Here is a 12,495-nt window from a genome sequence, read left to right on the forward strand (position 1 = left end):
AACGAATGGGAATGACAGTGTCCGATTGTGAACGGGTTAGAGGAGCGTAATGCGGCCGAGGCCGCCACCTTTACCCAATATACCGTACTCTGACTACGAGGGCAAGTAACAATGACCAGTGGCCGTTGAATTAGAATCAGTCTGATAAGATTCCAGAAACACCCAAACACGTATGTTTAACATGATATTTACTTTGTCAAATAGCTCCTATCCTAATGTATCCTAGCGTAACAATTCTCTAGAAAATATAGAACTTTGAAATGCAAAAATGAAAGAAGAGAAAAATGTGTTTGCATGATACTGGAATAATACCTGCGTCACTTGGGGCGAGACTGAAACCAAATATCTACAATGTGAAAACTGAAAATACGATGATTTATTTAAAAAATGTAATGTGGACATCTGTAAAGACAGACAATATAGGTACATATAGAAAAACAAAATAAATAATCAAAAGGAACTAAATAAAGTGAACATCAGCAGTTCACCTTGTACCCTAAATATGTTAATTATAGTCGTTGCTGTGTCGCCTAGAATATAGAACGCGCTGATCTTTGATCGTAATTCACAAGTAACTTCATTTGGGACGCTCCAACTTCAAAAGATTTTTTTTTTCGAAAGTCTTCCATGTTTTTATGACGATGGATCACCTCCTCAGCTGGAGAACATATTAACCACAGGAAAAAAAGACCACTTCAAAAGAGAACAATACCGGCCGTTGGAAGCTACGAAATAGGAAAACGTTATTTTTGTTGAATGCAACACAGAGACGCGTCACATTACTTGATTTTATTGATAAGCATTCAATGGAAGTATGAACGAAATAACATGAGATGAATGGGAACATGGCAATCCTAACGATGAAAAGCTACATAAGCTTTGAGCAATCACTGTGAGCAGTGACCAGATTCCTCAAACGAGCAGTTCTAATTATTTTAGTGGCAAAAATCCCGTCACACTGCTTGGAGTGAAAGAATGAGGTACAGTGTTTCATAGGAGTGTCCGACAGCCATAGCTGGAGTAAACCAACTCTTGACTGTCATAAGAACATAAGAATGAAGGAGACTGCAAGAGACCATAAGGCCTACACTAGGCAGTTCCATGTCCATCACCACCTGTCATCCCCATCCATAAAATTGTCCAACCGTTTCTTAAAACAACTGATAGTTTCAGCGCTCACTACATGGTTACTAAGTCTGTTCCATTCGTTGACCACCCTATTAGTAAACCAATTCTTGCCTATTTCCTTCTTAAATCTAAATTTGTCCAATTTAAATCCATTACTGTGAGTCCTGCCCTATTGTCTTAATATGATGACATTCTTTGTGTCACCCTTGTTAAAGCCTTTGATTCATTTAAACGCCTCTTTTAAATCACCCCACACTCTGCGTCTTTCCAGAGAGTGTAAATTAAGGTGCCTAAGCCTATCTTCGAAAGGTAAATTTCTGAGCTCATGTATTGTTTTGGTCATTCTCCTCTGTACTGATTCTAGTGAATTGATGTCCATTCTATAAGACGGAGACTAAAACTGTACCGCATAGTCAAGGATGGGTCTAACTACCTCCAGAAAAAGTTTGATAATTACCTCTGCACTTCTGTTCGTAACCGTCCTAGCAATAAAACCTAAGGCTCTGTTTGCTTTATACCTTGCGCTAATGCACTGTTTCCTAGATTTAAGGTTAGGACTCACTAGAACTCCCAAGTCTCTCTCGCACTCATTTTTCTCTAAAAATGTATTATCTAAGCTATATCTATTTTCGAAGTTGTGTAGCCCTACGTTTAACACGCTGCACTTTGAGACATTGAAGTTCATTTGCCATTTCACTGACCATGTGAAAAATTTAAGATCGTCCTGCGGAATCTCGGCGTCGTCTCCTTACCTAATTTGGCGTCCTATTTTAGTGCCGTCCGCAAACTTACTAATATCACTCTTAATAAGAACATAAGAATGAAGGAGAATGCAAGAGAACATAAGGCCTACACTAGGCAGTTCCATATCCATTACCACCTGTCATCCCCATCCATAAAGTTGTCTAACAGTTTCTTAAAACAACTGATAGTTTCAGCGCTCACTACATGGCTACTAAGTCTGTTCCATTCCAAGTCGTTTATGTACATAATGAACAATAAGGGACCCAAAACCGAGCCCTGGGGGACCCTACTAGAAACGCCCCCTATTTGGATTTTACAACTTTTATGGTGACCCGCTGTTTTCTGTCACTGATAAAAACTCTAATCCATTCTAATACTTTTCCTCCTATGCCATGGGCTTTGATTTTTAGTTAGTAGTCTCTGGTGGGGCACCTTGTCGAACGCTTTGCTAAAGTCCAGGTAAATAACATCGTAACTATCATTGTTAACTGACGCCTTATATACTTTAGTGGAAAAGGATAGAAGATTAGTCACACATGACTAAGCCTTGGAGAAACCACACTGTGTGTCATGAATCAAATTATGTCTCGATGTGTTCTCCGAGTCTATTAACTATTATTGATTCAAGCATTTTACCTATAACTGATGTCAAACTGATTGGCCCACTGTGGAAGTGCTGACACCATAGATGAGGGGGGAGTCAAATAAATTTTAATTGTGAATGAACTGGGTGTGTACTTTGTTCACCTTCCTTATAATGGGGGTAATGACCTTTGACATATACAGTGTACTTACATATAGTGGTGGTATTCAGCCGGTTCTTACGATCCTGTTCTTGGAATTTCATGAGCTCCGCAAACTGATTATTAAAACTTGGCTTATACAGATTTTAATACAGCCTAAGTGATATCTGCATATACTGACCTAATGAGAGAACCTGTTGTTGTTGTTGTTGTTGTGTTAATCCCACCGCGTTTTCAATCCCACATACCAAAGGCATTTTCCTCCTCATTTTGGGGGTGGGTGAGTCCAAGCACACCCCTAGATGATTATTTTGAGTCTAACCCCCAATCTAACCTTTTTCTCGGCAATGTGAGCTCATACACTTATAAAAATATCAGTGGTTCTTAACTGTTTACACCCTCTTCCGTTTCGCAAACAGCCCTGTAAGGACCAAAAGGTATGTATTCCTAATCTTCATATATATTTAATCCCAAGTGATGCCTCTCCCATCTCAGCACATCCTGGATGAAGGGCTATCCCTGGCACCCATCACACTGCTCAGATTGTGGGTAATGCAGCAATATATATATATATATATATATATATATATATCAACCACAATTCACTTTAATTCTAAGCCATCAACATCGAGAGACTCGAGGAGGCTTACATGCAGACATTGAAACGTGGTACAGCCAAGGATTCGAATCTGCTCAACCACGTGACAAGTGATGTGCGACACTGCCTCTGACCCAGGCCAGTGGACAAGGTGCAGGGATGACCCGTCATCCAGGAGGTGTATAAGAGGGTGGAGGGGAGTGGAGTGTATTAAGGGATGGAATGAGTGGGAATGGATTTATGCTTTTTTCTTTATGTCTACCTTCCTTGTAAGGGGGGAAAAGCCTTGGTATATGTATGTATATATATGTATGTATATGTATATATATATATATATATATATATATATATATATAATATATATATGTATACAGTGGTGGGATTCAAATATTTTGTCATCCGGTTCTATATATATGTATATGTATATATATATATATATATATATATATATATATATATATATATATACGTATATATGTCAAATTTGTATTATTTATGTCCACATGTTGATCCTGGATTCTAACAAATAAAATGATCAATCATAGCTATTTCCCAAATAAAATATGTAAGAAATTGTTAAACATCATATAATGATATAGAGGTAATGATAAACTTGATAATATGAAGATATATCTATGCAGCGGCGGCGCCAGGAATTTTTAATTGGGGAGGCTAAGGGGGGGCCTGAGCAAATTTTTTGGGGGGGCTGAGCAAAATTTTTGGGGGGCTAATAGTAATATGATAATACACATATATTATCCTCATTTCAGAAGGGGAGGGGGTTAATGGTTGGGCTAGCACTGATGGCTGACAAATCTTTAGCCCTGGCAATTAATTATTCCACTTAATAGAATTATTTCAATGAGTGTTTTGAATTTTCAATTTGCTCATTTCAGTTGGGGGGCTAATGGGGTAGATGGTAGTCGTTCGCCAAATTAGCAAAAAAGCCATTAGATATAGAGAATTAATTAAAATAGAAAAGCCCATATTTTGAACCTAGCTGCCAGTGTAATTTCCTTGAATTATTACGTCTTCATCTGGCAAAATTTGTAATTCAGTTATTTGCTAGAAATCGTAAAATTTTCAGGAAATGAATTCGTATTGCTTTACTTTTTATCATGGTAACAAACCTGGTCACCACTTATGTAAATAAACTATGCACTAAATCACTAACGAAACGTACCTTTCAGGTACTTATCGGATACAGGAGACCAGTGACAATGACTGACAGCGACTAGCCGGTTCTCCGAACTAGTAAAATTCCGTGAGACGGTTCTAACGAACCGGTACGAACCGGTTGAATCCCACTACTGTATGTATATATATATATATATATTTCTATATGTATGTATGTATATATATATATATATATGTATATATATATATATATATATATATATGTGTGTGTGTGTGTATATATATATATATACATACATATAGAAATATATATATATATATATATATATACATATATATATATATATATTATATATATATATATATAAATGTTCAATATATATATATATATGTATATATATATATAGATATAGATATATATGTGTATATTATATATATATACACTATATATGTATACATATATATGTGTGTATATTATATATATACATATATATGTGTATATTATATATACATATATATATATATATATAAACTATATATGTATATACATATATATGTGTGTATATTATATATATATATATATATATATATACATATATAAATATGTGTATATTATATGTATATATATATATATACATAAATATATGTGTATATTATATGTATATATATACATATATATATATATATATATATATATATATATATATATATATGTGAATAATTCGCTAGTGGACAGCGATATCAACGGTCATGGAGATTGTATATATATATACTATATATATATATATATATATATATGTATATATATATACATATATATATATATATCAAATTTTCACATTGAATGAGAATCAGACAAGAAACAATGGTCTCAAACTGTCCGGAAATAGATTCAATTTGGAAGTAGGTAGAAACAACTTTGCCAACCGTGTAGTTAATGAATGGAATAAACTTCCTGCACAGGTAGTGCAATGTAGTTCAGTTCGAAGCTTTAAGAATCATTTAGATAAATACCTAAGTAAGATGCTGTAATTATTATAATTTATGTTATATTATTTGTTTTTGTTTTGTTATAATTTGTCTGTCTGATTTTCATTTATTATTAGTTATATGTCAATTTATTATCATTTACTGTTTACCTGTTTGTTTGTTATTCAACTATACCAATGCATTTATTTATGTATTTTAATTGTTATTTACATTGTTATAGTTTTAATTTATTATTATGATTTTTTTTTTTTTTTTTTTTTTTTTTTTTTTTTTTTTTTTTTTTTTTTTTTTTTTTTTTTTTTTTTTTTTTTTTTTTTTTTTGCATCCTACCTAGATATGGATCAAAAGGTCTCCTGTCGGCATGCTTTGCCTTTGTAATCCTTTGTAATATGTACATGTACATATATATATATACATATATATATATATATATATATACATATATATACATATATATAATATATATATATATATATATATATATATATAGAAAAAGTTTTGTACACACCTATGTAATATAGCAATAGCAAATTAAATAATGATTTTTTAAACTATAATACATCAACGTAATATACGTTATTCTTGGCGGAATACAATTACAGAAAAAGTTGTTAAAAGCTATACACAAACGTAGCCGTTTCGACTGTTTGGGACGCCATCTTTGTTTTGGTAGATACTAAGGTCGAAGGAATTATAGTATGATGAATTCGTCTATTCCAACCTAACTCACCTACCTAACCTAAATTTAGTAATGTGGTACCTGTAATTCTAGAGGTCATCAGGGTCGCCGTCTTCGACCTTCCATTCTATCAAAACAAAGATGGCGTCTAAAGGAGTCGGCGCGACTCCTTTCGCTTGTGCGTACTTTTAGCGTCGTTTTCGGTTGTTGGTTTCCGCCAAGAAAAATATTTATTACATTGATATATTATAATTTACAAAATTAATATTTAATTTTCTAATGCTATATCGCTTAGTTGTGCACTTCTAAAAAATAACATACACACACACGCACACACACACATATATATATATTATATATATATATATATATATATTATGGACAAGGGTTTGGAAAGTGATGGAGTGGAGATTTCGATTCTTGAGACAAAAAGATTGAGGCTGGCAAGTAATCATTTATTCTAATTTAGAGCCATGGATTTCCAATAAGAGACCTGGGGCAACATACTGACTTCCAGTTAAACCTGGGGACAAGCACTATTACCAGCAAACTTATACAGTATCAGTAATAGAAAAATGAAGTAATTTTAGGTGATTCAGTTTAATATCATGAAACTCCCCATATCAGGAGGCTAGGATGATGCCCTTTACAGAGGAATTTGTAGCATGGATTTTAATGATCCGTGCCCTTGGTCTGACTCATTCACACCAGGGTTTGAACTGCCATCACCTCAACCTCCATCACAAGTAGTAACACTCTAACCTGCTTGGCCAGTTGGCATCCAATTTTTGGATACTAGAAATAACATTTTGACAGCAACTGAATGGGCCACAACCTCGAACTTTGTGTTGATTTACTTGGTAGGAATTGACCCCAAGAGGCACCATAAGAAAACAGTGAGACTACAGTTAGTTTTTATGAGGCTAACCTCACCAGATATAAGTAATATATCTATCTGTATACTAAGGGCCTCTTCCCACTTCAAATAGAGATAGCCAGCTGAGCTACATACCCACTTCCACCCATTCCAGAAGTTATTCATATTTAAATTGACAAAATGATAACTTCATTAGGGGAAAAAGGGGATGAAAGACATTGATATTCTTGAAAACAACCAATGATTTTACTGCATAGAGAATGTAGGGTGCCAAACATTTCTGATTGAAACCCCATAAGAATTACAGTGTAACCAGCTTCTAGTGGAGTCGGCAACCTCTGGAAAAAGACTGTGCCAGTTTCTTTGATTTGTAGAGCCCTGCATGCCAACAGTGCTTTTTAATGCACAAGTGTAAATTCATATGGACGGTTTCAATGCAGTGGAGATGCCAATTAGTTATTATTCCTGGATGATTTGGTTTAGTTTGATTTCATTGTCACATTTTGCCTATTTGAAGAATTCATGTTATTTTTCAATACTGAAAAGTTTTCAAAACCACTTGCCATGTTTGGCATAGGTTACCGATCCCTGTTCTAGTACATATATACTTTTATCAAAATAGAATCCTTATACTTTTTTTTTTTTTTTTGTAAGGATAGTAATACAAGAAGTTCATCAATATCTGCTTTATTTATTCCTAACAACACAGAGGGATTTGCCTAAACATTACACGAGTCTACCCATCAGTCACCAACCTCTTCTTCATTTCTTCCACTCTCTCTACAGACTGAGGGGGAGACTTTGAATATGTATCACAAAATTAAAAAAAACAGAAAGACGTACACCGAACATTGCCGGTAAAAATGCTCTATTATAAACATTTTATCTATATTTATTACAATCTTATGCGCAGGATAAGAGGGCTATTTTCATATTGTCATTCTTTTTTTTCTTTTTTTACATAATAAAAAAAACCTTTTAAGATTTTTTTGATTCAACAAAAAGACCTAAAGGATAGGTACACATGGGATGTAGGACACCATCATTATCATCGCGGGACTAAATACAGCTGCATATGATACCACGTCATGCTTGGAACATCTCCCCTTCACACAATATCTTCATGACGGGAGTTTTACAATTTAATCTGGGTAGGTCTGGTGCATGGGACGGTGAACAAAGGGTGCTAAAACTAATGTGAGTGATTAGTTGCCATTCCATGGCATTGACTACCATGATGGCAATGATTGTGACATGGATCAATGGGTGGCCTGAAGTAGGTGGTGTGTGTCTGTGTCGTGAGCCTGGTCCCCTCAACTGACCACAGCAAAGTGGGCATAAACCAACTATTGGCAACTGTGAGCATTAATGATAACAATCAGATACTGATTATTGCAATACTGACTAGTGCAGCTGTGAGTCTCGCATGTGTTGCAACAGTGCATGTGACCAGGGTATGACTGCACTCGAGCAAGAGTACCTCATCACGTGTGTAAGTCTTTGTGAATGTACAAGTCTGGAGACTTGATGTGCAGTGCCTGAGGGCCTCTCCATCTGGTATACAAGGAGGAATTATAAAGTAATAAAAGATGGTAACATATGGAACACATGGGCATGAACTGGGGGCAAGTTAAGTTAAAGAACACATTGGGAGAGGAAAAACATGAAAAAATTTAAACAAATAAATAAAAATAAGAAAATAAAATCATCATCTCAAGTAAGTAATGTACATATGTATCTCAAGTAAGGCAGACCCAGACTACCAGAACACAGTTGAGGGCGAATTAAGCAACTTGATAACCAGTATGGTCATTGAGCACCTCTTGTCCTTCCTCAACTGTAGTGAAATGAGAAGCCCATTTCATTAATCTGACACACAATAAACCCCCTTATTATATTCATATTTAAGGGTGTAAATTTACTGCCCTGTGATACAGTAATAAGCAATAATTACCATCATTACTACAAGTATCCCCCCTTTTTTTTCATTATTACACAGATGAGGGGAAGCTTTCAACCACAACGTGACTTCTAAACAGCTGTTAAATAAAAAGATGATCAAAGAAATCTGCGCATTTGTCCACCGTTCCCTTCTGCACTCCTGGACTTTGAAGAATTACACCATGATAATATACAGGTTTGTCATGCCTTCTCCCGTGACTGTTACATTTTCAAACATCACTTTTACTGTCAGCAACATTTCAATTACTTTCACCAAGACAATTATTACACCATGGTGTTTTTACATGACTTGACATTTTTACAATATTATCCTCATTATGGCTCCTAAGCAAAAAAAAAAAATAATAAAATAAAAAATAAATAAATAAATAAAAATAAAGAAAGAAAAAAATGGTATATACAATTGATGGCCATGACACTGTAACACGTTTCACTTGGTATGAAACAAGATATGGATCTGAAGACAAAAGGCTGCTTGCAAGCATTGTCAGATTCTGCACATAAGATGAGGGGCAGCCAGACACACAAATTTATATTACAATGCCAAACCTTTTGTCACTTTTGCCATTCACCTCACACTGCTGCCCACATTGAATCATCTGAAATCCAAGCCTTCAAGCAAGGGATGTGTGTGTACAAGTCATTATCATTATTACCATTATCAATATTTTTTCTTCTTCCTATATCTACAACTTTAAAGAACTATCACCATTACCACCATCCCTGACAATAAGTATTGTGGTCTTTAGCAGTAGGAGCAGAAATTGAAGAATCATGTTATGAATGAAGTGGAAAAATGAAGATAAAAGATTAAAGCATAGCAGCATTGTATAAAGAAATAGGGGCCTCTGTGATAAAACAGAGCATCCATTAACAAGCTTATCAAGTCTGGAGAAAACCTTGGCAGTCCAGGCAGAAGGGAGTGGGTGGGAGGCAGAGGGAATGGAAAAGGGGCAGGAGACAATCCAGGACCCGTAAGACTGGATTAAGCTGGTATACTAGAAGAAAAGGTGAGAGAGATAAGAATCTGGGAGCAAAAAAGTCAATGACCATGAAGAGAGAAGAAGGGATAAGGTTTGTATTTACATTTGTGACATAGCTATATACATTGCACTGTAGATGGGGTAAAGGTTAATTGGGAATGACTTATGTAAAGAAAAAGAAAAATAGAAAAATAAAAAATAAATAGACAAAAGAGTCAGTTGGAAAGGGGGTGGGTAGATATGTAAACTGAAAATAAATAAAAATAAAAAATAAACTCAGGAAAGGGGATGTGTGGCGGCAGTGTTAAACAAGTGCCATGACGATAGTGATGGTGAATTCAAACCAAAGGAATAATGATAATCATAACAACAATAATTGAAATTAGTAGAAAAAATGTATAAAATAACACACATTTCCACTATGCACACACACATACACACACACACACATACTTACACTCAGTTTCAGCACATGAATGAATGGTAAACTCCAGCACATGAACTCTCCTAATATTCTGTCTTTTGTGAATAGTTTACATTCAGTTATGCAAATCAAAAATGTGTAATGTCCACAATAATGTGAAACACTTGAGATATTTATACAAATGTTTATGACTCAGTAGTTCAGCAGGAACAGTTTTATACTTACAAAACTGCTACATGCATATAAGAAAAGAAAAGAAAAAAGTAAGATCCCAGTTTCCTTCACTTCCTCAATTCTGTATCCATTTTCTTTGGTCATTTTTGGGAGAAAACGTACTTCCTCCAACTTGATCCATATATTTTAAGCTGTGCCAACCGTTCTCTTACTTGTGGGGCCTTTCTCTTAGGATATTCTAAAATACAAGTATTCCTCTCACAGCAGAAATGCTATCCAAAAGGTCTCTGTGGTTTGCACAGTAAATCAGGAGAGTTGATTTCCATTCAGGATAATATCAAAACTCCAAGGCTATCACATTTTATATAATACACAAAAGTGCTAAGCAAATCTCGTTTGCCTCTAAAGTCAGGCCCCACTTTATGTTAATTTTTTATGTAATTTCATTATGAAGTCCTCAGTTCTGTCCTCTGTGTTTGACCTAAATGTCCAAAAAGCTTTACATGTTAGTCCTTTGTCAAAAATAGAAAAGGGAGAATAATAAATTGAGAGCATCCTTTACTAATAATGAGTCTTTTTGTGATTGTTGAAACTTGCATCATTCTCATGTTCTAACACATTTCCACCTTTTGTGTAGTAACATTACTTGAAGTCATCACATTCTCCAAAATATTTTCTTGTCTATCCCCTAAAAAGTCCTATTGTCCCATGAGTCAGTACATGCTATTGGACATTAACAGAAGTTTAAATGTGGTACATGAAAATGGCAGTTTCCAAGATCAGCTTGGAAAATCTACAGCCACAGGTTTGACACTGTCTTTCATTGTGTCTGTGTCTCTTAAGTATACATACACTGATATATACAACATGGTTCCACAAGATGCTACTACTTTTTACAAGTCACCATATTTATACACGTTATTTATACTGAAAATTGATGTAGCTCAAAGCCATTTTGCCACAGAGTAGAACCGTTCTGTGACAGATGTTTTCAAATTGCACACTGAATGACCTTTCACATTCCTTACAGCCAAAAAAAGTCATGTATAAGTCAAAATGAGTTAAAATTCCACAGGATGATTGATGAGGACAAGAGATGTATAAAATAGTGTACAATACAAAATTTTTGTTACAAAAATGAGTAACTGTTCTACAATACCACCAAAGTTCCTACACAGTTTACTTAAAGCCATGGTAGATGCTATGGGTGCACACGTAAACTCCTGGTCTCAAAACCATCAACACTACTTCATGGACAAGCAAGATTGGTCAGGGAGTATTTAAAAATTACCCAATTGTATTAAAGACCCAGAAAAATCAAGGGCAAAGTAGTATCCATCTACTTGTTCCAAATACAAGTATACTGACTGACAGAAAGCTCCACAATATACAGTGACAATTAACTAGTCAAGAACATGCCTCATTCCATTAGAGAAGATCAGCCTGTTATGAGCAATTACTGATCATTGACAAATGAACACTAGCCAGTATGGAACATACATAGCTCTGTGATGTGATGACCAGCTAGTATCATGTATTCTGTGGTTTATAAATAATAGCAAACCTACCAATCCCACTCATCTCATAGAAAGAGGCCTGGACACCCACACGCATCCCACTGTCTAACAAAGCACAGACACTAATCAATCAAGTTAAATGATGTAATAATTAATCACATGGTGAGCAAACAAATAAAACGATCTGTCATGAACACATGATGATTGAGTAGAAGAGGAACACAAGGTGACTACTGCCAATGAGCAGCCTGACCCAAATGACGTTACAGGCAAACCACCAATGAGCAGAAGGGGCTTCCATGACCTCAAGTCACAGCCACTGATCAACAGACACACCTCCCCACCTCTGGACTCTTCGCTGACTTCCTATAATTATTGCACATTGCAGAGATTTCTCAAATTTTCTTTTATAGAAATGTCATTAACCATACAATTTCTTACAAATTCAGCACAATGAACCTGATTCACAATGTGGGGATTTAATGGTCAATGTGAATGAGGCAGAGCAAAAAGACTGTTTCCAGCAAATACACAAATTT

This window comes from Oratosquilla oratoria, chromosome 8, assembly GCF_046742065.1.
Source record: "Oratosquilla oratoria isolate Oo_2021 chromosome 8, ASM4674206v1, whole genome shotgun sequence".
In the NCBI taxonomy this organism is placed as follows: domain Eukaryota; kingdom Metazoa; phylum Arthropoda; class Malacostraca; order Stomatopoda; family Squillidae; genus Oratosquilla; species Oratosquilla oratoria.